Genomic DNA, 27,031 nt, shown 5'->3' on the forward strand with positions numbered 1-27,031 from the left:
TTTTAATAATTGTTAGAAATTGATATTTTTAACATAAAAAGTACATACAAATACTATAAAATAAAAATTATCTGATGTTCAGAATGTTAATTAGATTAGTGAACTTTTTAAATTTTATTCCTAGATATTTTAATTTGTTTCACTTTCAAAAAAGTAAAGCCGTATTGCAATTAAAAATAGATATTTTTTTGGATTTAACTAAAATAATAAGTCTGTAAGCTTTAATATTCTTCACAAAATTATACTTAAATTATTGTTTTTTACTTAGATTTTTCCAAGCAAGGTAACGGCGCCTGTGCATAGATTTCGCAAAACATGATTTTCCGCCACAAGTGAAACCTCTGCGCTGAGGTTCCGTCAGTTTTCCAGCAACGGCTAGAGCACAATCCTGTTCGATTTTCCTCCGGAATTTTCGAAAGAAAGTCGCCGCGTACTTTTGAAAAGTTTTCCGAAAACTTAAAAGTGTTTTGGTGACAACTCTGTTAATATTGGACGAGCCAGCAATTGGAAACATAAAAGGTAACTAACGTATTATTACTTTTTTTCGATGAATTCGTAATTCATAAAGAGCCGGTAAGGTAACTCTACTAAGATTTTTATTGTATAAACCAAATTTATTGGTTTTATTCTAGGCTGTCTAATACAGAACGGAGGATTTTTTACTTAATGGAAATCTATTGTTAATACCATATTAATAAGTTACTGTGTTTTTTTTTTCAACTTGTCGATGTATCTACTTATTCTTAACATATTTTAGAACGTTGTAACGTTATCACATATTTAGAACTAGCTATATTTAACAACTAATGGAAAAGCTTCAGCATGGTGACACATGTTGTGTACAAAGGTCAATTCGTGCAAGTTGGCGAAAATAAATAAAACATACCTAATTACTAGCGGCAATGGAGAAAGGGAATGAAAGTAACATTCAACAATAGAGAAAGAGCTCTGTCAAAAAATGAAAGCTGTTTAATATGCTAACACAAATTTTTATTTAATAAATATTTTCTAGTTCTAAATTGGAAATGTTTAGGAATGGTAATCTTGATACTTTATATTTTGCTACTTTACTCTTTTAATCTATGATATCTAGGGTACTATTATCATTTTGAAAACGACTTTACCTACTTACTTTATTTATATATTTCTGACTGCCTATTTTTACTTACTCACTTAACAGGTTGACTGCCAAGCTGATTTAGTATTATTTGCCATTATGTATCTGTGAGCCATATTGGTATATATACACAGTATTTATACACAGCATTATTTGCGAACGGCAAAGTGTGTACCTATATCGTAGATAGACCTTTATTTAAATAGAAAAAATATACATACAATATAAAGAAAGTACACTATAAATTTTTGATATACTGTTTAAGTAACAATGTGAAATTATTGAGACTAGTACATTTTTTACCGATGTAGGTAACTAATTAAATTTCAGAAAGCTTTTAAAAAAGAGCGAATTCATCGTACTTTTATACATAGTTGTCATCTAAACCTCGGGTATAATGGAATGAATACTTTTGTTGAAAAAAATAAATTCTTGGAAATATTCAGGTGATAAGCCATTTACTATTTTGAAGACCAAAACCATGGTAAAATAAAACAGTCTATTTTCAACAAAGAACCAATTTAGAGTATTTAACATCGTCCCAATTGGGGTGCGGCAATTTGTTTTAAGAATTATTCTCATTCCACGGTTCTGTAATTTTTGTAGCATGTTAAGTTTGTTAAGGTTAAATAAATATAAGATTAATGAGCAATACTCAAAATGAGGTTGACTAATTGTTTTATATACTGTTATTTTTGACTCCATTGACAATTTTTGAGATATTTTACTCAAAAAATAGTTTTTTGATATTTTTTTATGAACGTACTCGTAGTGACTCTAAAAATTCAGAATATTGTCAAGTTGGTATACCAAATATTAAACTGTTGTGACAATTTTAATTTTTTTATTATTATTATTTAAATTTATGATTTCAGAATCAAGCAAGCTATATTTATGTTTGGTTGTGAAAACCATTTCCTTTGTTTTTTTACATTCAACTTCAGTTTATTTATTTTTAAATATTTATTAACCATATCTAAAATAATTTCATGTTTTGAATAGCTACATCAAAATTTTCATCACTACAACAGATTAGGGTATCATTGGCAAAAAGATTAATAAATTAATAAATTACAAAAATATCGATATCGTTAATGTACAGAATCAATAAAAGAGGGCCTAGTACACTACCTTGAGGAATCCCTGTATTACTATCCATTTTAGATGACTTTGGTCTTTAAATCAAACTTTCTGTTTGCGATCTTGTAAATAATTTTCTAACCACGCAATTACTATACCTCCTATACTATTTATATACTGTTTAAGTTTAGAAATCATTATTGTCGTGTTAATGGTCTCAAAATCTTCTTTTTAAATCAAGAAATACACTAACTACGTACTTATTTTTATCTATATTACTCTTTATGTGACATAATGTAACTTGTAACGCTGATTCAGAAGAGAATTGTTTTCGAAAACCTGATTGATTATTAATTAAAATTTTGTTTTTTGTTTGAGGTAAAGTGTTGATTGGTCGAAATTCTTCAGCTTTGATAGTGTTAAATATTTTTTGAATAGGGGTTATAGTACTTATTTTTAATACATCAGGAATTCTACCCGTAGTAAGAGATGTATTAATTAAATTTAACATAACGTACCAATGGTTTCAAAAACTTCCTTTACCATTCTGCAATTTAACGTTTTATGTAGTGAGTATTTATTATCTAACTTGCCAACAATTTTTCGCAAATCCTGGATAGAGAGCTCTTCAAATTTTTTAAAATTTAAATATAGATTACTATTAACATTAGACCATGTTTCAGAATTATCAATACTTTGAACAATACTTACAATGCTTTCAACAAAATACTCATTAAAACTGCTAGCTATTTCGACGCTGTTTGTTAACCGTTTTAGGTCAGTAATAGTTTTAAAGATTACAGTGTCTGGCATTTTTTGACTATTATTAATGATTAATTTTTTAAAAGTTTTCCACATTTGTTTTGGATTGTTTCTATGCCTGTCTATTTTGTTAAAATAGAACCGCTCTTTTTTTAGCCTTAACATATTAACTACCTCTTTTCTATGTCTCTTAAAAACCTGCCATTTATGTTGTTTTTTAATGACGTCAGTACATTTTTTAAAATCTTTATAAGCCCTATCATGTTGTTTAATTTGCTTAAACACCTCATAATCAAACCAATTTAATTTTGATTGAAACTGGCATGTTACAGTTGGTAATATGCTATTGATTACATTTTCACAATTTTGCAAAATTTCCTGGTAAATGATATTTACATCAACAGAATCTAAAATAAAGTGACACATGATAAGATTAGTTTTGATTTTATCTAAGTTTTGGTTTAATAAATTTCTAAACTTGGATATATTACCATGAGATATATTATAAAAATAATTATTGGAGATATTTAGTCATCTCCCATCTACCAAAGTTTTACTAGTGTCAGTAATACGGGTAGGATCACTGATGTATCGTTTTATTCCCCAAGCCGAAAACAATTTTAAAAATTTTTCACCATGGAAATTACTAGCCAACCAATCAATAATAAAATCACCAACTAACACACAACGGTAGTTTGTAGTAAATGATGCATCACATATTTCTTCCAAATCTTCAATAAATTTAGAATCAGAACTGGATGGTGAATGGTATATTATTCAAGTCTATGCACCAACAGCAGATAAAGATGACAATGAAATAGAATAATTCTACAAGAATTTAGAAGAAATGCTTAAAACAATAAAAAAGCAACACATTAACATAATAATGGACGATCTTAATGCCAAGGTGGGTCAAGGTAAGGTAGGAGAACAAGTAGGAAACTATGGACTCGGAAACAGAAATGACAAAGGAGATCGATTAATTCAATTTTGCCAAAGCAAAGACTTCATAATAACAAACACCTTTTTCAAATTACCTCCTCGACGGTTATATACATGGACATCTCCACAACATACCAAAGAAAAAATAGTGAGAAATCAAATAGACTACATTATGATAGCAAGGAGGTATCGTAATGCTGTTAAATGTACTAAGACGTACCCAGGAGCTGATATAGACTCGGATCATAATCCGTTAGTTACTGTGATAAAGGCAAGACCAAAAAAGATTAGAAGACCACACAGAAAGGCCCTAGATTTAAATAAACTTAGAAACAAAAATATAATACAAGAAACAAGAGAATAAATAAATGAAAAAGTCCGTTCAGTGCAGCAACGAATTAACAATACAACCAACGTTAACCAAAAATTAAAGTACATAAATACAGCTATACAAACAGCAGGAAAGAAATATCTTAAACAGCAACAAAGAATAAGGGGTGGATGACACAAGATATACTAGACTTGATGGAACAAAGAAGAAAGATGAAAAATTATCTAGACAAATACAAAGAAATAAACAAAAACATAAAAAAGAGAATAAAAGAAGCCAAAGAGGAGTGGATTAAAGAACAGTGTGAAGAAATGGAAACCTGTAAGACAAAGTACGATGCGTTCATATGCACAAAAAAGTGAAAGAGTTAACAGGAATCATAAAGAAATGCCAAATAGGTAAACTTAGAGACAAAGATGGAAATCTTATTGTAGATCTAGAGAATAAAATAAAAAGATGGATAGAATACCTGAATGAATTATTTGAACGACGACAGAAACAACTTAACTCAGATAATAAATGCAACTGAGCCAGACATATTGAAAGAAGAAGTAGAACACGCAATAAGAAACGCTAAAAATGGAAAAGCAAATGGACCTGATGAAATTCCTACAGAACTGTTGAAGCTTTTGAATGATAAATCCGTAACCATAATATTACATCTATTCATTACAATATACAGTACTGGTATAATACCTCAAGAATGGTTGCTATCTACGTTTGTCACCATACCGAAGAAAACTAAGGCAATGCAATATTTGTATCATCAAACAATCTCCTTAATGAGTCATCTGCTTAAAATATTTCTTAGAGTCATCCACGACTGAATCTATCAAAAGTTAGATATAGATATTAACGATACACAGATGGGATTCAAAAAAGGATTAGGTACAAGAGAAGCTCTCTTTGCCTTAAACGTCCTAACACAGAGATGTCTAGATGTTAACCAAGAGGTACACGCCTGCTTTATAGACTTTCAAAAAACCTTTGACAAAGTACGCCACAATATACTTAAATAAATCCTGGAGGGTAAGAACATCGACACCAGAGACATACAAATAATATTAAATCTGTACTGGAAACAGCGAGCTAATATAAAAATAGAAGACCAAACATCGGACAAAATATAAATACGTAGAGGAGTACGACAGAGTTGTATATTGTCACCGCTCTTGTTTAATATCTACAGCGAACAACCGAAGGGATAATAGTCAATGGAGAAGTTATCAATAACATTCGATATGCTGACGATACTGTGATAATGGCAAGAACAGCGGAAGATCTACAACATCTAGTTGAAAGTATAAATGAGATATGTAATAACTACGGCATAAGGATAAACGTCAAAAAAATCAAATATATGACCTTCAGTAAGAATCCAATACATGACACTAGTATCGCAATAAACGGTACCCAACTCGAAAAAGTAAACGAATACAAATACTTGGGAACCTTCATTAATGAAACAGGTGACCAAAATCACGAGATAAAAAGACGTATTGAGATTGCCAGGTCTACCTTTATAAAAATGAAAAAGTTGTTTTGTAATTGTGATATTATTATTCAGCTACGAACTAGAATGTTAAAATGCTATGTATTCAGTACTTTGCTTTACGGTGTTGAGGCATGAACTCTTAAACAGAAGAATGTTCAAATTCTTGAAAGCTTTGAGATGTGGTGCTACCGCCGTATACTAAAAATAAGTTGGGTGGATAAAATTACAAATGAAGAGGTAATACGCAGAATAAATATTGATCCAGAAGTTATACTTATTATAAAAAAGATAAAACTTGAATACTTTGGCCACCTGATGAGAGGACAAAAGTACACATTCCTATAAAATATAATGCAAGGAGAAATCCAGGCCGTAGAAGAATGTCCTGGATGAGAAATTTAAGAGAGTGGTTTGGCTGTACCACTAACGAATTATTTAAAACAGCAGTAAATAAAATTAGAATCGCCCTAATGATATCCAATCTCCGATAGGAGAGGCACTCAAAGAAGAAGAACCTTTTTTTGTTTTTTGAAAGTTGTATTACCACACGCTGTTCGTTAGAAATTTTATGCGTTCTATATTTTACTTATGTGGAATACATAAATTAGCGTATTATGATAGAATTTAAACCATCTTTTAAAAAATTTATTGTTTTATTTTCAACAACGTCCGGATAACTCGGTAGAAAATTCAATAATTTAGACAAACATTCCTCAATAACATTGCACTACATTTTTCGTGCTAATATTTAGTAAATTTCGAAATAAACGAAAATTTCGAAATTGTTATCCACAAAATTATGTTCACTGCCAATAAGCGTGATTTTGGAAGTATTTAAACTATTTGAATAGCGTTCTAGCAAGGCCTGTCGAGAATTTGTAATATTTTTATAAATTTTTCCTTTAAAAATTGTATATTCTCCATTTATCAAGTTTTCTAAACAGAAAATATATCCCGCTTTTGTTCAAAATATTTAGATATTTTTCAGATATGTTTATCACCAGCAAATATTTTTATCTTTATCGTTTGACATGAGTTTTTACTTTGATTTTTGTAGCAAAAACTGATTTCTTTAAGTAATTTCTATACGGTATTTCTGTAAGTAAAGAAAATTATCAGCTCTATCATGTTTAATATTTTTTTCTAAATAGAAATATATATGTTTAAATACAAATAATAAACTTTTCGATTCTATGAAAGTAATTATCTATCATTTCTTTTTGGATCAGCAATATTTGTTTTATTTAAAAATTTGTATAGGTATAATCCTTTCAATAACACCTATTATACCGGAGAATAAAGTTACTATATATCTAATAGCTGTTAAAGGCTATTCATAATAAATAAGTAAGTCTTGATGATTTGGAAAATAGTTTTATTCGGACATTACGCGCCTTTTTAAGTTTGGCTAAATCAACATGAAAATGTGATACCATTTTAACACCTTCTCGTGCCCAATGATTATCTCAGCTATTTATTCACCTCTTAGACCTAATATCCTAGTTGAAGAATACAAAAACCTCTTTCAAACCATTGGCTTGCACTTCTTAGTAGCATGCGATAGTAAATCCAAAACTACTCTATGTGGATCAGGACTAACTACAATGAAAGGTAGAAACCTACATCGATCATTACAGAAAAACAATTCATTCTTTTAATTTACAGGACAACCAATATACTGGCCAGCAAATAACAACAAAATTCCGGATCTTCTAGATTTTGCGATATTTAAAGGTTTATACATTTACGATATCATTAAATACAACTATAATATACAATCAACAGTCATTAAGCCTATCTAACAAAAAAACAAACTGGGAACAATTTGAAAACAACGCTAACTAAAATATAACTTTGGATGACCGAATAAAAGAATCTGATCAGCTGAAATTTGTACTACAAAAGCTAACGGCTACAATAAAAAACGCTGCTTGGGAATCTACTCCTATAAGTAAAATCCTGAATCAACTGGAAAATCCTAAAGACAAGAATGTGCCATTACATATTAAACAAATTATTAACAAAAAAACGAGAGCGCGTGCAAAATGGCAAAGGTTCCGAAATCCACTCGAAAAGACACAGCTAAATAGACCAACATACCAGCTAACGTCAGCGCTAAATCACGCTCGTAATGACACTTTCAATTTTTGTATTAACAATCTCTCTCCAGATTCAATAAATCCAGATAAAAAGTTCAAAAAACCGACCGTACCAATTCCTCCAATAGAAAACCTGATAGAAGTTGGGCGCAGACTGACCATGAAAAAGCTAATGTATTTGCAGAATATTTAGAAAATATATTTACTCCAAATTTAGGTCAAAACATAAATGATGATGTAGTTAGCGAATATCTAGATTCATTCTATCAACTATTACCTACAATAAGAGCATTCTCTCCATTTAGGGTTCGCAGAATAATAATGAGTACCAACTCTCACAAAACCCTAGATACGATTTATTCAATGAGAGAATCCTAAAACATCTGGCCAGGAAAGCAGTTTTCATGCTTACTATTATCTGCAATAGAATGCTGCAGTTAAGTCATTTTCCAATCCAGTGCAAATATGCTCATATTATAATGATTAAAAACCCAGGTAAATTGCCTACAGAATATTTTTCCTATCGTTCGATAAGCTTATTACCCTTGATGTACAACATATTTGAAAGACACCTGCTAAATAGAATAAGCAAAACTGTACACTCGAGAACATAATACCCGCACATCAGTTTGGTTTCCGTCAAAAATTTTCAACAATCCAACAATGTCATAGAATAGTAAATAAAATCAAAAAAAGCCTGGAAAAAAAGATTATGTGTGTCTTCAGTATTTCTCGATATTCAGCAGGCTTTTGAAGACTGACACAACGGTTTGCTATATAAATTAAAATCTTTCATGTTCAGCGATATGTACCTTATCCTAAAGTCCCATATTAACGAACGTTCGTTCTTAGTAAAAATCAATAATGATTTCTCAACCTATCATTCAATTCAATCCGGAGTGCCTCAGGGAAGTGTCCTCTGTCATTGGAGAACAAAATACTGCTTTACAAAGTCATACTAAAAAAAATACACTTACGGCGTAAAACTCTGGGGCTGTAGCAAGCCTCCAAACACAAAAATTTTGCAGACCTTTAAATCAAAAACATTGCGTATGATAGCTAAAGTATGTGAGCAATACAACCGTCCACAATGACCTAGGAGCACAACAGTAAAAGATGTTACTTCACGACAACAAGGCTAAAATTCTTAATTCAACTCACCACAGCCAAATTATTAGTAAATTATATCAGCCACCAATCGAGGAATGAAGACTAAAGAACACTTGGACAGAAGACCTGGTTACATAGGTGAAACCTCAGTTTTTTCAGTTCGTTTAAGCAGGTTGCAATTAATTTAAAATTTTTAAAAAATTCACCCGACTAATTAAGGCTTTTACAAAACTTGTTTATTATTTATAGATCCGTAGGTTGTAACGTTATAAACGTCACATCTCTATTAATTTATATTTAAATAATTATTTCATTTTATTAATCTATTAATTTCTTTATTCTGAGTTTAATTTTTACTATTTTTTATTTTAAAAGTAGTTGGCGCCCTCTGTTTTTCTTTTCTTTCTTTGTCTTTATTTTCTCTCTCTTTCTGTCCCGTAGAATAAATAGTCACCCTCCCTCTTTTTGTCCGGCAGACTATTCTGTTCCGTGTTGACAGACAAGCTAGTTTCATGATATCTATAGCAACATCCTATGACATCTGTGCTAACTTCATTTAGTCTCCCACTTTCTGTCAAAACAACTTTTCTAAGGTGGTGAGATTATTTTTTGCCTCTTTTTGAAATTTATAAAAGAAGGCAAAAATTATTATTAGACTTATAAGACTTATTTTTATGGTCTACAAATTCTCTTGGGTTTATTGACATATCAACAACTTTATTGGATTATTTGGATTTATTGACCAGATCGAATTTATTTATTGGCCATACTGGATTTTACTATAACTATACTACACAACAGTCAGGACATACAGCCACATGTGACTGCAGCTCTCCAGAAGCCACAACTTCCAATTGGAGGACCTAACAGCTAGAACACAGAAGCAGCCCATCGAAGCAATAAGTAGCACTTATTAACTGTTAAGCTTTGGCAGGGTTAATTATTGTTTTTTATTCTTTTAAATAAATATGTTTCGTTAAAATTTGTCTTATTTGCTATCAACTGAGAACTCAGGTTCAATCCCTAGTTTAAGACAAGATGAACTCACCCTTGAGATACTGAGCTAGGCAAGGTATAGACGATAAGCTCCCATAGTTGATTGAGATATTATATTTACAATAGTACTTTAATTCTCTTTGGTAGTCTTATCGTTACAAGGTTGATAATCCAAAATACCCTAACTTAATAACCCTTAACATAATAATACATGTGGTTTTTTTCAAACTTGTTTTTGGTGGTAGCTACAGGTTCAATTTTTTTTATTTTCAAATTTGTTTCGTATGGTGCGTCGTCTTAGAAAACCCTAAAAACCTATTTTTTTAGGTTTTGGTGGATTTTCTTAATTTATAGAATTCAAAATTAATTAAATCAAGATCTTTTAGCGACCTCGCGCATACAACAAACATGAAAGAGAATTATATAAATTTGGAGGTATTACTTGAGCAAATAAAATATTATCAATACTTTTGGAGTATATGTGCTGATCTGAAAGTCTTAGCTATAGTTACTGGCTTATAGGGTAGATATACTAAGTTGTGTTTTTTTTGTATAAATGGGAAAGTGATGCAAGAGACTGCACATTACAAAAAAAATATTTGGCCAAAAACAAAAATGTTTAACAACTGGAGCTAAAAATCTATCTTAAAAACCTCTAGTACCAGTAGACTAGAAATTTTCCTGCCAACACTTTACATAATGTTGGTATTCATAAAAAACTTTTTAAAGGCTATGAGCAAAAATTAATAAAGGATTTCAATACTTTAAAACTCAAATTTTTCGAATCAGTGACGCAAAGTGGAAAGAGGAAGTTTTTGTTGCTCCACAAATACGAGAGTTTATGACATAGTATTTGATTTATAATTTGATATTAAACAGAGCAGAAAAAAGCGCTTGTGCAGCTCTCATAGAAGTGTGTTATAATATCCTTAGCAATACAAAAGTTGACAACTACCGAGAAACCATTCAAGAACTTCTTTGTGTTAAAGATATAGAATGGGTAAAGATATAGGATGAAACATGTCACTTAAGATCCTTTTTATAGATTCACACATAATTTTTTTCCTGAAACTCTGGATGCCGTATGGGATGAGCATGATAAAAGGTTTCACCAGGATTTCTTGCACATTGGAAAAGGCTACACTGAGAAATGATCAGCAACAATGTTGTTGATCAATTGTCTGTTGTCTGTTGGTCTATTTATTGAGAAAATCCCATTTAAAGCAATGAATAGCAAGAAAACTACAAAATAACTTGATTTATCATCATAATGAGATAGATTTTGTGAAACTTGAGGTTTTTTTGTGAGGTGTGCCTAAAAAACTAATCTTTTTTACTGTAAAATTAAAGGTAGTACTTTACAAGTTTTTTTATAGTTGTTTATAATATCGATTTTTAATTAAATAAAGAGTCTACGCAAAGTATATGTATTGTATTTATTCTTATAGTAAACTTCGTATTTAAAGCACCAAACATAACGTCATTATGCTTGAAAACAAAAAGAAGAAACATGTTTTTAGCAGACCAGTAATTAGTAAATTAAGTCCAAAAACAACTTCAAATATATATAAAAAGGTTTATAAATGCTTTATAAAAGTTTATCCAAATAAACAAAGTAGTACATATCTAAATCTTATTAGTTTCCATTATATTTGTACAGTATTGCTTTATAGCTTGACGACCATCCTTGCCTGCTGTTGGAAAATTTACATTTGTAATGAACTAGCAATTGCAGGCAATTAGACTGTAGTAATTTTTTGTGTGTCAACTAACGTTTGCAAAATAAAAGCATTAACAGATATTGGTGGCTCACTCCTAGTGCAAAGAATATCATAAAACCAGTGTGAAACAGTATGAAAGCCTGCAAAAATTAATGCTAAATAAATGGTGGGCATTTTTGCTTTTAATTCTTAGAGCGTTATTTATAACTGTGTAAAGGTATTTAACATAGTTAAGCTCACGCTACTGTCCATTTATAAAGGGTTTAGAAGAGTTGTTTACTATCCTTAATAAAATATAACCACACGTTCATTTTAAAGTATTTTTATATTATTGTTTCGACTTACTGGAGTATGTCTTTACCTTATTCTATAAAGGACATGACTTCAAATCGGATACGAAATATATATAGCAACAACATCGACAAAAAAGGAGAAAAAAGAATTCTTTAAACTATAGAGGAATAAGTATCATAAATTCACTCTTAAGAAAACTATAACTCAATTAGAATCCTCCAAATTATCATTGTTAGAGAGTACAGTTTTAATGAAAAATTTGAGTCATTGTGTCAAAACGTTAAAGGTACTATTGGAAAGAAAATTTTTCAAACATTTAAAGTAACCATGGAAAAAAATAGTGGTTACCAGGTTCTTTCTGAAGTGGTTCAAGTACTAGCTGGAGCATTTTCCGAACCACTTAATTTAGAACCATCTATTATAGTGAATTTGAGAAATACCCCAGTCACATCAGTTAATGTCGAAAAAAGTTTTTTTATTTACAAATATATGTATTCAGATAGAAGCCATAAGTTTTTATTAGAAATTTTTTAACATCATTTGATAATCTATTGTTACCACAATTCAAAATAATATTTATATGTTAAAATAATTGTATATGTTATGTATTTATAATATTGTAAGTATTTTTGTAAATAAAAAAATATTGTAAATATTTTTTATTACATGCATATTTTCTAGATACATATGCATATTTTGCATAAAATACTGCATATTTATGAGCATATTTCATACTTTTTTATTTGCATATTTGCCTACTTCTAGTTATTACCATCGTTACTTAGTTTTATTAAGAATATTATATGTAGATGTTCCTTACTTTTAAAGTATTTTTACCGTACTGTAAAAATATGTACCTAAGTTAAGTAAGTTAATTAAACCGGTCAGATAGCCAAGCGGGCTGGGGGGCCGGCTTCTCATTCGCTTCACTGCGAGTGGCTCAGTCCCCAGCTTGGTGTACAGAAAAACAAAAAGTCTAACGCAGCAGTTTAAAATTCTATATGAATCTGCGGCTTAGACTAGAATATGCTGGTGTCTGATCGGCCTATGGTTGAACAGTACGGCAAGAGATAAGGGCTTGCGGCTCGGTGATACTCCTATAATACCGGGTATATATATATATATATATATATATATATATATATATATATATATATATATAAGTTAAGTAAATTAAATAAAAAACCATCGCTAGCAGAATTTTGAGACAAAATTTTTTCGAAGTCAAAGCCTTTGTAGATCATGTAATGGGTCCAGACACATTGCGTAAATTTTTGGTTGGCAAGTCCTTGTCAACCAAAGTTAAAGTATTCTAAATATTGTACCAGCACGACAGTTGCATATCCTAACGCAATTCTTCCACTCCGTAAATAAAATCAATAAAAAAATCAAAAGAATTGAGTGCTCTTGCTTTGCTATACAGGCTTATAGAAAAGTAGTTTTACTGCCAATATAACTTTACAAAATCTGCAATTAAATAGTCATTTTTATTACCATCTGTTTACTCGTCAAGCTTAATCTAAAACAATTTGTCACGCAACTTTCCAAAAAGCTGATGAAACTTTGGCTGTATCACCAATTTACCAATTCGGCGGGCAACAGTGTCATTTAAAAGAGGGATGGATTGAATTTGTTTGCAAAGTTATAACTATCAAAATAAGGTCTTCACCAATAGTGTACACTTTTTTTTATATATAATTATGTTTTTTTTTAGAAATATTATACTTCTTCTTTAAGTGCCCGTGTCCGTATTAAGACGTGTGCAGTCATCATGTTTTTAATTTCCTAAAGCCTTTTTCTATTAGCTGCTGCGCCAAATAATTCTTTTACTATGGAACCACACCATTATCTAATATTACGAAGCCTTGAAAGTTTTTTCGACCAATTTATCTCTTTCCCTTTACTTTATAATGTCGATGGTATTCAGGTTCTTTAATTATACGACTTAATTTTTCTGTTTTTTTCCACTTTCTGATCTTAATGAACAGACGTTCTAAAGTCATTATTATTATTTTAAAAACATCTTCATTGGAAGTGGGCGACACTCACGATATTTTTAGGATTGTCGCAAGCACCACAATTCGAATGCTTTTAATTTGTTTAGAATTCTGGTTTTTAATGTCCATGTCTCACATCTAATATTACATGATACTAGAAGCAAGTAAAGCTTTTTCGTTCACGGACAGTTCAAGTTTTTTTGGAAATTGCTTTTGTTGTTCATATGACTTTGGTTTTAACTCAGACTACTCGCTCATTCTTAGGTTTCTTAAGCAGCAATTAGTGTATTGCTGCTCATTAAGTAAAGCTGTAAAGTAGATTTGATAGAAATTTAAACGTAATTGATTTTTTTTATTCTACACTAATAAATTTGGAATCCTATTCACTCACTTTTAACTGTAATAAAAAGAAAATATGATTAATATGATATATGGCTTTTACTGTCTACATAAACGTTGTTAGATTTGGTTTAAGTAACTTTTCCAGCTCTAAACAAAAAGCTAAAAGCTAAGTTTATTTTAACTTGTATGGTTTTTTATCATATATGACATATATAACTTGAAAGCCGTTAAAGTAACTGGACGTGCGAAGAAAGTGTACATCTGAAATGATAGATGGTATTTCTTACAAACATTAATGGAATTTGTTTGATATAAATGGTAGTGGGGAGCTCTGACTACAAATTTAGTTCTATTTATAGAATTCTTAAATCAATGACATTTGCTATATATAATATATAGTCTGGTCTCTTTTTAATAGTTTTGCACAGTTCGAAAATATATTTAAAGAAAAAAACTTAGAGGTCGCTGATTAAATGAATTTAGCAATAATAATGAAGAAAAAATACAATATTTTGACTGTAAATAAATTAGCGAAAAATAGCAACTATCAATTGTGAATAAGTTACGTTAATTAACTAGCTTACTCATTATTGTTGTCTGTACAAAGAATGTAGACTTACCTTTTGGTATATTGATGTATTCATAGAGTGGAGTAGCGTTGGTACACCCTCACGACGCCCGGGAACGCCGAGGCTTGATAGCACGAGAACTAATAAAACTGGGTGCGTTTCGTTTGCTGCCTAGTGATGGTGTCGAAGTGTTGAGACTTAAGACGGTCAGAAAGAACCCTCTAACCGTTGGGTGGTTTATGGACAAGTGCATCTCATAAATTAACCCTACTGTAGGGCGCTTCTGAATAGCGACAATCCAATTCCATGGTAACAGTTATATGATACTTTACATGTTTTGTGTATATTGGCCACACAAAATAACAAAAGAAGTCAAATTCTCGGTACTTAAAACATAATAAATGAGATAGCCAGTTTAACAATTTTACGAGATTTTATGAAATAACCGGAAACAATATAATTATTTTAAAGCAAATAAGTTAGAATATGCCATTGAATTAGATCACATTATAATACAGTAAAAGAATCATATTGAATGTAAAATTTGAAAATAAATACCACATACTTTCCCAAACAGTAATATTACGTAATTTTATTTATGAAATAAGTTAAATTGGTTTAAAGCTTTCTAATAAACAATAATTTTGTTTTTTTTTATGGTGCCTAAATATACAATTATGACAGTTATCCGACGCGTGAATAATTGCCATGCGCGTAATATGGAAGGGCGAAAAAAAAGCGGTTAATTCCGCACACTTTCAAGTATTAACCTGTCGATTTGTTTATCTTTGTTGCGAAAGATTAACGCACGGTACGTTGTAGACACTTACAATCAAATGGTCAGCTCGTTGGAATCATCGATACACGCGGGATAAAGACATCCTCTACTTTGTATTTTTTCTTTTTGATCGGTCTCTCAATTATTTTATCCATTAGCGTTTTTACAGTAAGTCTCATTAGATTACACAGTCAAGGTTGATTAATATTACGTAGCAGAGTGACAACTGATTCTACAATTAATTTAAAATTGTGTAGTGGGAGTCTAGGCAATTCCAATAAATTTAAAAACTCTGTTTTGACTACGTTATCCTAATTTAAATCTGTGTTAACTAATTTAAACTAAAAATGCTTTCCGGAAAAAAACTTCTGACTGGTATATTTAGATCAATAATACACAATAATACACAATAAATAAAATCAGTAATGTTTTGTATGCTCATCTCTGTTCACCTATCTCTGTTGTTGATTCAATTGTAGAAAATTTGTACGAACTAGATTGGCAAATGCTTCAGCATCGAACTGTTGATCTCTGTATTACTATTGTTCTCTTTGATAAAGTCACAAAGAAACTAATTAACATATTTGTTTGTTGTCAAATAGTAATATTGCGCTAACAAATTTTTTTAGGAATATAAAGGGGTTAACAACAAATTTACACTAAAAGAAAAAATGCAGCGTCAAAATAAATTTATTCAAAGAAATTACAAAAAGGATTTGAAAGAGGGTCACTGTACATGTTTAAATTGATGCTCATCTTGATCAATTCATTTAATGCAACATTTCGCATTGTAGAAGTTCGGCAAAGCATGTAGAGCTATCCGCGAAGATTATAAATTCTTCTTTAAGGGCAGTTTGGAGGTCAGAAAGGGTGCGGGATCCTTTTGCAAAAACGAGGTTCTTGAGAAGATTCGACAGGAAGAAATTACAGGGTGCCAGGTCATATGACCGTGCGGGTTACTCAACGATTCCTCGTCTGCTTATCCATTCTCCAAAATAAACATTCAGGTACTCCCACACACATGCCGTGTAGTGCGGCATAGCTCCATCCTGCATGAAATACCGGATGATCGCTAGTGTTGGATCGTTGCCCATTTGCCCACGTAAATATTCAAATATTTCCAGATATGTAACTTTGGCCCGTCATGTTACCTTAAAAAAAGTACAGACCCACGAGACCTCCCACATGCAGCCTACCCACACACACACTTCAGGCAGGTTTAATTTATTTTCAATGAAGACGAGATGATTCTGGTCGTTATAGTATACACAGTTATTGTTGATTTGACATCACACACCGATTGACCGCACCGTTTAGTTTGAAGGTTGCTTCATTCCACAAAACCACAAAATGGAACGCTGGAACTGCGGATGACTCTGATTGTATCGAAATCATCTTCGTGAAGTACGTGGAGGAGATGCGGACGGTAAACTCGATAGTGCAAGTGCATGCGTTTCAGTATTCGTCGTAAAAACGATCGGATATTTAAAGTTCACCCAATAGCCGCACTACAGATTGGTTCGGCTGCTCAACAAACGCCTGCGCAACTGTTTACATATTTTTGTTAGTTGTTATAGATACTGGTCGTCCAGAAGGCGGCGTGTCGGCAACAGAGCCCGTTTTTAAGAATTTCTGGTACAGCTTTCACACTGTTAAACGATTTGGTGGCGGCGAGTTCAGAAATTGTTGTTTAAATTAGGTAAACCTAGTTTAGTAATACTCACTTGTACGAAAGTTCGACGTAAGAAAAAAAACTTTTTCTTGGAGCGTGAAGTTGTATTGGCTATTTATTCTAAAAACGCATTTACTCAACGACCACGTGCTATCGACGCAACTGTCTGAACCATGAACATGCTTAGTTTTAATATTTTTTGACAGTGTTGCCAGACTTATGAGCATTGCGGGACTTATGCCACAACACGATGAAAAAGCTGGAGAACCGAAGGTTCTAATCACATTTTTGTCTTTTAGATCGACATAACTCTGATTATAAGATAATGGTTCATGGTAGAGTTCATTATGGTTTATATAGAGTTTAACTTAAAGGTATTGATATCAGCTATTTAATCTAAAAACTTTTATAAGTGTAGCGCGTCTCTAAATAAAAATGTAACTCAATAAATGGAGAAAACAGGTAAAAAATCGGTTTTTTAAATTTTAAACTGCCTTGTACTAATTTAAAAATGCTAAAAAATTATTAAACATAATTTTTGTCATCATATATCATATATATTTTTTTCCAACCCATCCAAATTTTGTTCAAATATTTTTATAGAGCACAGAAAAACCTTTATTAAAAAAAAATCTATTTTAGTGAAAAATTAAGCGAGTTATGGCAAAAAAGGATTTTTGACATTTTACGGAACTTTCAGGTTATGTGTTAATATCTTGTACAAAAATTTGGTGAATTTTCTTCTTTTGTGATGTCAAAAAATACACAAAATTTGGAGCCAGGCTTCCCCTGGGGCAATTTTGACATTATTATTCGGCTATGCTTCACAATTAAAAAATTAAGGGTCATTCACCGGGATAAAAAATATCCTATCACTTAACTTGGACCAAACGATACACTTTTACAAAATTTAATTGAAATCGATCAGTTGTTTCGGATATTAGGGTAAACAAATATCGTGACACAAAATTTTTATATATAAACATAGACACAAAATTTGACTGTATACAAAGTTTTATAATATTATAATTTTATAATATATATAATAATAATTACGGTAGAATTAATCTACCTAAAAGTAACACACCATCTGATAATGCAAGTGACATCCTTAAATATATTTATTAAATATCACATTTTTTTAATAATGTTAAAATGTCGGTTTGTCAAAAAATATGATAAAATATAACTTTAACATAAAATTTGGCTACTGAACACCAACCCACCAAGAGGAGTTGTCAAACAACCACTTTCTCATCGTTCGCTGCCACGTTCTTTGTCCATGATTCCCAGTAAATCAGTACCCACGTCAATCGAAAACAGCCTATCCCCTCTAATATCTTTAACGTCTAGATTCTGTGGTATTACATTCCTGCAGTAGTATAATATGAAGGTACTTCTTATACAGGGTTAAATTAAAACACTATCCTTGTCTCTCTTATTAGAAGAATATATATATTGTTGTGATCTGCTTTATGATGTTTTATTATTAATTAACACTAATTTAATTAATCCAATTATTTAATTAATTAATTCACTAATTTATGCAGAGTCATACAAATCAATTACTATTAAAAATTCTCAGGGTGCCTTTTTAATTTTACTTTAATCAGTTTACTTTATATATCTCTTCTAGTTGGTTCAGTATCTCCTAGTTGCTCATAATCGGGATAGAACAGGAAACGGAACTAACATTAAAACAACATAAATATGCACACAAATTATTATTTATTTTCAATAAGCAATACGATGAATATTAATAAATAACTTTTGTGGGCAATTATCTTTCCCAACAAACTCCTATACATTAAATTTAATTTTAATTACAAACTATCTATTGATCTGTTTTATAACAATATCTACTAAAAAAAATGACCATATAAAAATATAATTTATTCACAAAAAAAATAACTCTTTGAAACTTGGAATCTTAGTTCGTATGCTTATATTTGATTTTATCTTTAGAATATCTTAAAATTGTCTTTCATTCAAATTATTTGACTGACCTTTATTTTTTTACACCAATGATATCTCCTTTCGATCAAACCACAGTTCCTTCCTTGATTGATTATGTCCGGCTACCATCAAATCTTTCCCGTTCTCAGCATCGATCCAGACCGCATACCAGCAAACTACTCCTCCGAAAACACAAGCCCAAGCCTCTTTTGACCGGTACTCTTTATTCACAAATTCTCCTTTCTTTCTCAATTATATCTCGAGGACTATGCAGACTCAAAAGAGGTATTAATCTTCTCGATTTTGATCTGCTCTCAGCTTCCACCTTTTTCACTAACAAACGAAAACACTGGTACTCAGATTGACTACATGAAAACACGTCTTCTCTTCTGGTCTGCCGGTAACATAATAATTCTTTCAATCTCTCCCAGACAACCGTCTCAACTCTCTCATTCCCACCATTCCTTTTTAACCAATCATAAGCATTCATCTTTCCCACTTATTTTCGATTTAGAAAATTTCCAACATGATATTTAAAACAAATAAACTACTTTCACTCAAATTACTTTTCAGAAACCATTAGCAATTTTGCCTTTTTCAACAGAAATAAGTTTCCAAATTCTTGTTATCTCATATCTAAATCTAATTCTTCTTTACTTTCGAAAAATGCCCACCGCAAAATACAATTACAAGTTTATTCCTAAATCTTTAATTATACGGGTTCCATTGTCTTTTCACTATTCACTCAGTCTTTCACAGAAAAACTCGTCAGGGTCCCGTCACGGAACAATGTTTTCTCTTATTCTAACTATTACAAATAAGTACAGGGTGGTATTTTAACTTATATGCCCGTGGTATATTAAAATAATAAAAAACTCTTTATTCTATTTCTGATCGATAAACTGATCCATAACAATATATATATATATATATATATATATATATATATATATATATATATATATATATATATATATATATATATATATATAAATATTTTATATTAATTAAAATCTGCGAAAGATAAAATGCAATTTTTATACCTTGTGTAGCAAATGAAAAGAAAATATTTTAAATATTGATCGGATAACTAGCTTTGAGTTCTTTCTACAGTTGCACCAATAAAATATAGCTTATATTAAAATTATAAACATGTAAAATAAATGAATATAAATCGTATATCATGTTTTACAGATATTTATTTAATATTGATAGCAATTTTTATAATATATACCATTCGGAAACTTTATATGAGAGCTGCATATAACTGTTAGAATTATGTCATATTTTCATTTCTCTAGAATAACATGCAATATTTATTTTGCGGAAATAAATATATTCTTTGTGTTTAATCCAAATAACATCGACTTAGGTGCACAAAAATATTACAAGTAGTAAAAGTAAAATTATAATATGTTGTACATTTGAGCAACTTATTACTTATTACATATATATATATATATATATATATATATATATATATATATATTATATATATATATATATATATATATATATATATATATATATATATTTGAAGCAAGAATTAAAAAAAGAAACTCTGGAATTATATATATCCTTTAAATAACTCAATATGGAGTACACAAACAAAAAAGGAACAAAAAAGGATAAATAGTACAAGAAGCCTGTTACATAATATACAGGGTGTCACAAAAATATTCGTCATAAATTATACCACGACTTTTAGTTGATGGAAAAGTCGATTTGGTCTAACTTAGCTACAAGTAAAAGAGCCCCCAAAAAAGTTACATTGTGTAAGTTACAAAATAAAACCAAATTTTTTAATGTTGCTCCAAAACGATGTAAAATTTTTGTACTCTGTACATGCGGAATATGCTGGACCATTTAATGGAAGTTATTATTTTAAGTTAGTTGATTCCTTCGGTAAGTGGCCAGAGATAGTTTACACTAATAATATCACTACTACAACTACTATTGAAATTAGCAGGAAAATTTTCAGTACCTTTGGAATGCCTAAAATATTTGTTACTGATACTGGAATACAATTTACTTTTTATAAGTTTAGGAATTTTATGAAACATAATGGAATGGTTCATAAATATACAGCCCTTTTTATCCAGCTACAACTGGTCAGGGAGAACGTACACATTTTACAAATTTAAGAGGTATGAGTTTAGAGCGAAAAAATAAAAAAGATGAACTTTGCGAATTACTGCTACAATATAGGAAAGTCCCACATTCTTTGACATGAAAAATCCTTTATTTTTAATGTTTGGGAAAGAGATAAGTTCAAAAAGTGGACCTTAAAAAAACAGTTACTGTAAATAAGAATTATAATGATGATTGCACCAGAAATATTGAATTATGTACAGTAGTTTCTGCAAGAGATTAAAAAATCTGTAAGTTATAAAAGATTGGATCTTCTACATTATTTGGTTCAATTAAATAATATGCGGATTTTAAGTAGGCACATTAATTAATTAGGGATACTAAGGGATAATATACCAATTGAACCAATTTTGTTCACACCTATAATACCGTTAGTAGAGAAAAAGATTCATGCAAATTTACCTGATAAAACAATTGAAAGTAAAATAAATCTACCTTCCAATACAAATACATTGCCCGTAACAAATGATAGTGCAAAATCATCTAACCATGAGGCTCCAGATTATTCATCTATACCAACTGATGGTATTTCTGGTACCAAAGTTACACCTACCTCACGTAGATCTTCAAGAATACGTAAACCCATTAAAAAAGTTTATTGTCAATGAATAAAATGTTATGTTTGTTGCATATTTATAAGTTTGTATTACAAATGATAAGAGAAAAGAAAAGAAAAAGACAACTGCATGGCAGGTTAAGGTTAAGATTTGTAGTTTTAGAGGTGTATTTGATTGTATATACATATTAAAATAAAGTAGTTTCATGTAATATATATTTTATTTTACACTAGATTTATAGTATACAACAGATGCTGATTTACACGTGAAATGTTTGACTAATTTGTGCCCAAACGCCATAAATTTGGCTTTTATTTATACAGAGCAGTAATAAGCTTTTACTGAAAGTTCCATTGATCCAACAAATGATGCACTATTTTATAAACGTAGGCTTGCTAACTAAATTATTAGTATTGTCAGTGAGCAAGCAATTGTTAAAATTTAGAATAGCAATCAGGGATTTCAAGGAAGTTGTAAAATGACCAGTAGATTGTTAAATTATTATCTTAAAATCACTACCAAAAGCTAAATTCGTTTACTTCAACATGTCAGTGAAGGTAGTACATAATAAAAATAACCTGAAAGTCAATAATTTAAAATTCTTGGATTCTTATATCTGGTGAGATATAATGCGATTCTATTCTCTCTGGAGAAAACACAGAGTAGAAATGGGTAAAGGCAGATAATAAAGATTAAAGATAGAAATGACCATCTTACAACCAACAGAGAGGAAAACCTTAAAATATTTGAAGACTTTTACAAATTGCTGTACATAAGCCAACATAAAGCAACTAGCAGAGAAGATCAAGCACCAGAAATATTAACAGGGAAAAAGGACATTGTCAACCAAGGATCAGAACTACTACCATAAATTCTTCTTCTTGTTCAAGTGCCATCTCCGCGGCGGAGGTCGGCAATCATCATAGCTATTCGGACTTTTGAGACGGCTGCTCTGAAAAGTTCATTTGATGTACATCCGTAACACTCTCTCAGGTTGCGCAGCCATGACATTCTACGCCTCCCTATGCTTCTCTTTCCTTGGATCTTTCCCTGCATAATCAGTTGGAGCAAGGTGTATTTCTCTCCACGTGTAATATGTCCGAGATATTCTAATTTTCTTGTTTTTATTGAATTTAAAATTTCCATTTCTTTGTTCATCCTTCCCAGAACCTCTTTGTTTGTGACGTGTTCTGTCCATGATATTTTCAGAATTCTTCTGTACACCCACAGCTCAAATGATTCCAGTTTTTTCATTGATGTCGCATTCAAGGTCCAAGATTCCATTCCATAAAATAAAGTCGAAAAAACATAGCACCTCGCCAACCTAACTCTTAGTTCCAGTTTTAAATCCCTGGTACATAGAACTCTTCTCATTTTGTTGAAATTTGCTCTAGCCTTTTCAATTCTTATTTTTATCTCCTGATTGTAATCATTTGTGAAGTTAATCATTGTTCCCAGGTATGCATATTTGTCCACTTGTTCGACGTTGGTTTCGTTTATTAGAAGATTCTCGTTATTTCTTTGAGTTTTAGATATTCTCATAAATTTCGTCTTCTTGACATTCATTGTTAGACCATACTCTTTTCCATACTCCACTATTCTGGTCACCAGTCTCTGAAAATCTTTAATATTTTCGGCTAAGATCACAGTGTCGTCCGCATATCTAATGTTGTTAATGGGAACTCCATTTACCTTTATTCGAGCTGTTTCACCCTCAAGAGCTTTTTTCAGGACCTCTTCGGAGTAGGCATTGAAAAGAATTGGCGACAATACGCATCCCTGTCTTACTCCACATTTAATTTCAATTTCTTCTGACAGCTGTTCGTTAACACGTACTTTTGCTCGCTGTTTATAGTATACATTTGATATAATCCTGAGGTCGTTGTAGTCAATCTTCTTTGATTTCAGGACATTCATTAAATGTTTATGTCGTACTTTATCGAATGCTTTATTATAGTCAATAAAACATGCGTATATATCTTGATTGACGTCCAGGCCTCTTTGTATTAGTATATTAAGTAAAAAAAGAGCTTCACGTGTTCCTAGGCCTTTGCGAAAACCAAATTCTGTATTATTAACGTCTATGTCCAGTTTGTGATATATTCGGTTATGGATGACTTTAAGTAGTAACTTTAGCGTATGAGACATTAAGCTAATGGTGCGGTAATCACTGCATTCTCTTGCGTTTTTCTTTTTAGTGAGACACATAAAAATAGATGTTAACCACTCTTTGGGTAATACGCCTGAACTATAAATTTGGTTCAAGAGTGTCACTAAAACATCAATGTGCTTCTCATCTAGAATTTTTAGGATTTCTATAGGAAGCATATCAGGTCCAGGGCTTTTCCCGCTCTTCATTGTTTTTAATGCGTGCAATATTTCTTCTTTTGTAATACATGGACCTATTTCTTCTGACGTAAGTTCTATGTGCGCCAGATCTCCTCTTTCATCATCAAACAATTCATCTATATATTCTGCCCATCTTTGTATTTTCTCGTCCGTATGTGTTATAGCAGTACCGTGTCTATCCAGAATTGCACAAGTGGGATTTTGTTTTCTTAGTCCTGCCAGTTCTTTGACTTTCTTGTGTAGGTTAAACAGATCATATTTATTTTGAAGGTCTTCGATCTCTTTGCATTGCTCTTCAAAGTATTTTTCTTTTGCCTGCTTTATCGTCTTTCTAATCTCGGGGTTTATCTCTCTGTATTTATTAATATCCTTGTTTTTAAATTGTCTCCGTTGTTCCATCATATTGAGTATCTCGTCATTCATCCATTCTTCTTTTCTCCTTGAGGAAGTCTTTAGTACTTCTTTACAGGGTTTCAGTAGACTGTTCCAATCGACTTTTAGTCGATTCCAGTACTAGTTAATATCATTGGTGTTTGTGTTCAATTTGTTGCAGTTCACATGCAGTTCATGTTGGAGGCATTCTTTTACTTTAGGTTCTTTAAGTTTTCTTGTGTCTATTGTAGGGATTCTTTGATGTCTTTTAATATTTTTAAGGGTGAGTGTAATTTTGGCTATAAGTGGATTGTGATCTGAGGCCACGTCTGATCCAGGATATGCTTTCACGGCTTTAACAGCATTACGGTATCTTTCATTTGTCATAAATTACAATAGACGAAATAAAACTAGCCCTAAGAAAAGCTAAGAATAACAATTTTCCTGGCAAAGATTGTCTAGTTATTTATGCAATCAAAATCGGAAGAACTAGTATACTTTAAATAATAAAAAAACCTTTTTAACATGTGCATTTTGGGCGTAACGTACCTGACAAATGGCATAATGCTTAGGTAATTCTATTTAAAAAAAAAGATTCCCATAAATTAGAAAACTACAGGCCTATTAGTCTTCTTAGTCACCTATACAAACTCCTTACAAGAATAGTAACAAATCCTCTTAAGAAAAAACTTAACTTCTACCAGTCAATAAAGCAAGCGCGATTTCGTATTGGATTTGGAACAAATGATCACCTACAGACCATTAAAACGGGAATATAAAAGACTATCGAATACAATCGACCACTCGTTGTCATCGTGATATCGCGTATCGTGTATCGTCTACCTCCAAAAATGTCTGTCCCTATTCAGTTCTTTTATATTATTCATGATCTTTTAAAGATTTTTGTGATCTGGCTAACACATTTTATTAGGGATCTTCCTCGTGGTTGTGAGTCTTCCATCTTTGGTTGAATGATGAGTTTTATGATGATAAAATATCCAAAGAGTTTTAATTGTCGTAGATATACTTTTTAATAGTGATATGTTTTATCGTCGATCTAAGGAATTCTTCTTTCTCAGGACATTTCAGTCGCGTCTATCTTTCTTCTTTTAGATTGTCTCTGTGTCTAAGATTACCATCCGTATGTTATATTGGGAATATTATTCAATCAGACTATATTTATCCACTGCTGATCGTAGACCTCCCGTAAAATTTTCCACCTATTTCTATGTTGAGCTTCTTTCATTCAATTTGTCGTGATACGCTTCATATCATCCGTCCAATTAGTCGGTGGTCATGCTTCGATATGCCTTTTGTCTTGGTCACCATACAAGAATATTTCTGGTCTATCTATCATACGTAAATCTGGCAATATGTCGGATCTAAGCCCATTTATCCATGGCTAGTCTTTTAACTGCATCCGTGTTTTTTTTTCTTCTTATTTCTAGGTTTGGTGCTTTATCTCTGATGGTAATACCTAACATTGATCTTTCCATAGCGTATTGTGTAACTTGTTTTATTTATTGTTGTTTGTCAGAGTTAGTGTTTCTGCTTCATATATGTAATAACTGGTAAAACCCGTTAGTTAAAAACGTTTCTTTTTAAACAAACTTGAATATTGGACTTTAAAATGTTGTTTAATCTACCAAAGTCCTATCCTTCCTCTAGTGAGACCTATCCTTCGTTGTATTTCAGTTGTCTGATTATCTTGGCCTTGACAAATCTCATGCCCTAAATATTTGTAACATATATTTGTAATACTTGGTCAATGCTATGACTTTTAATCTGAATTTTATCGCTGACTACAAGGTTGGTCATAAATTTTGTCTTTGAGGTGTTAATTTTAAAACCATTTGATTTTGACGCGAAATATAACGATTCCACCATTTTTCTAGGTAAATTGATGCTATCATATATTAAAGCGATATCATCGGCAAATCTGAAGTGGTTAAGATCCTCTTCATTTATATTAATTTCCATATTATTCCCTAAATATATTAAACAGTTAATCAATTCAATAATTTTTAGGAATACTGAAATTTTAGTGCATTTCCATATTTTGTCATCTCCCCTGTATCAATACATTTAACATTCTCTATATAAAATTTTTATTGGATTGCTGACAGAATCATTATCGTATTATTATAACCTTGTTTAAAGCAGCCAAATAATATTGCATGCAATGCTCACGTAAACTTCTGAGTCTGACGTTACGATTTCCGGAACTTTGCACTCTGAAACTGACGTAAACCTTTTAATATTTTATCCTTATCTTTATGCTGGCGGAAATTAACAAACCTAGCTTTCTTAGAAAGTGGTGTTTGTACATAATAGAGTGAAT

At 31.1% G+C, this 27,031-nt stretch overlaps 1 protein-coding gene across 1 annotated transcript in view; it reads left to right on the top strand.

The window, feature by feature from the left end:
• Positions 1-378: 378 nt before the first annotated feature.
• Sol1 overlaps positions 379-27,031 on the top strand; it is a 941,015-nt gene continuing 914,362 nt past the window's right edge. Inside the window, exon 1 of the mRNA XM_072532789.1 lies at positions 379-519. The gene's annotated coding sequence lies outside the window, so the exon portion shown is untranslated. The remainder of the gene's footprint in view (positions 520-27,031) is intronic.

The sequence above is a fragment of the Diabrotica undecimpunctata genome, chromosome 5, assembly GCF_040954645.1.
Source record: "Diabrotica undecimpunctata isolate CICGRU chromosome 5, icDiaUnde3, whole genome shotgun sequence".
Taxonomy (NCBI): domain Eukaryota; kingdom Metazoa; phylum Arthropoda; class Insecta; order Coleoptera; family Chrysomelidae; genus Diabrotica; species Diabrotica undecimpunctata.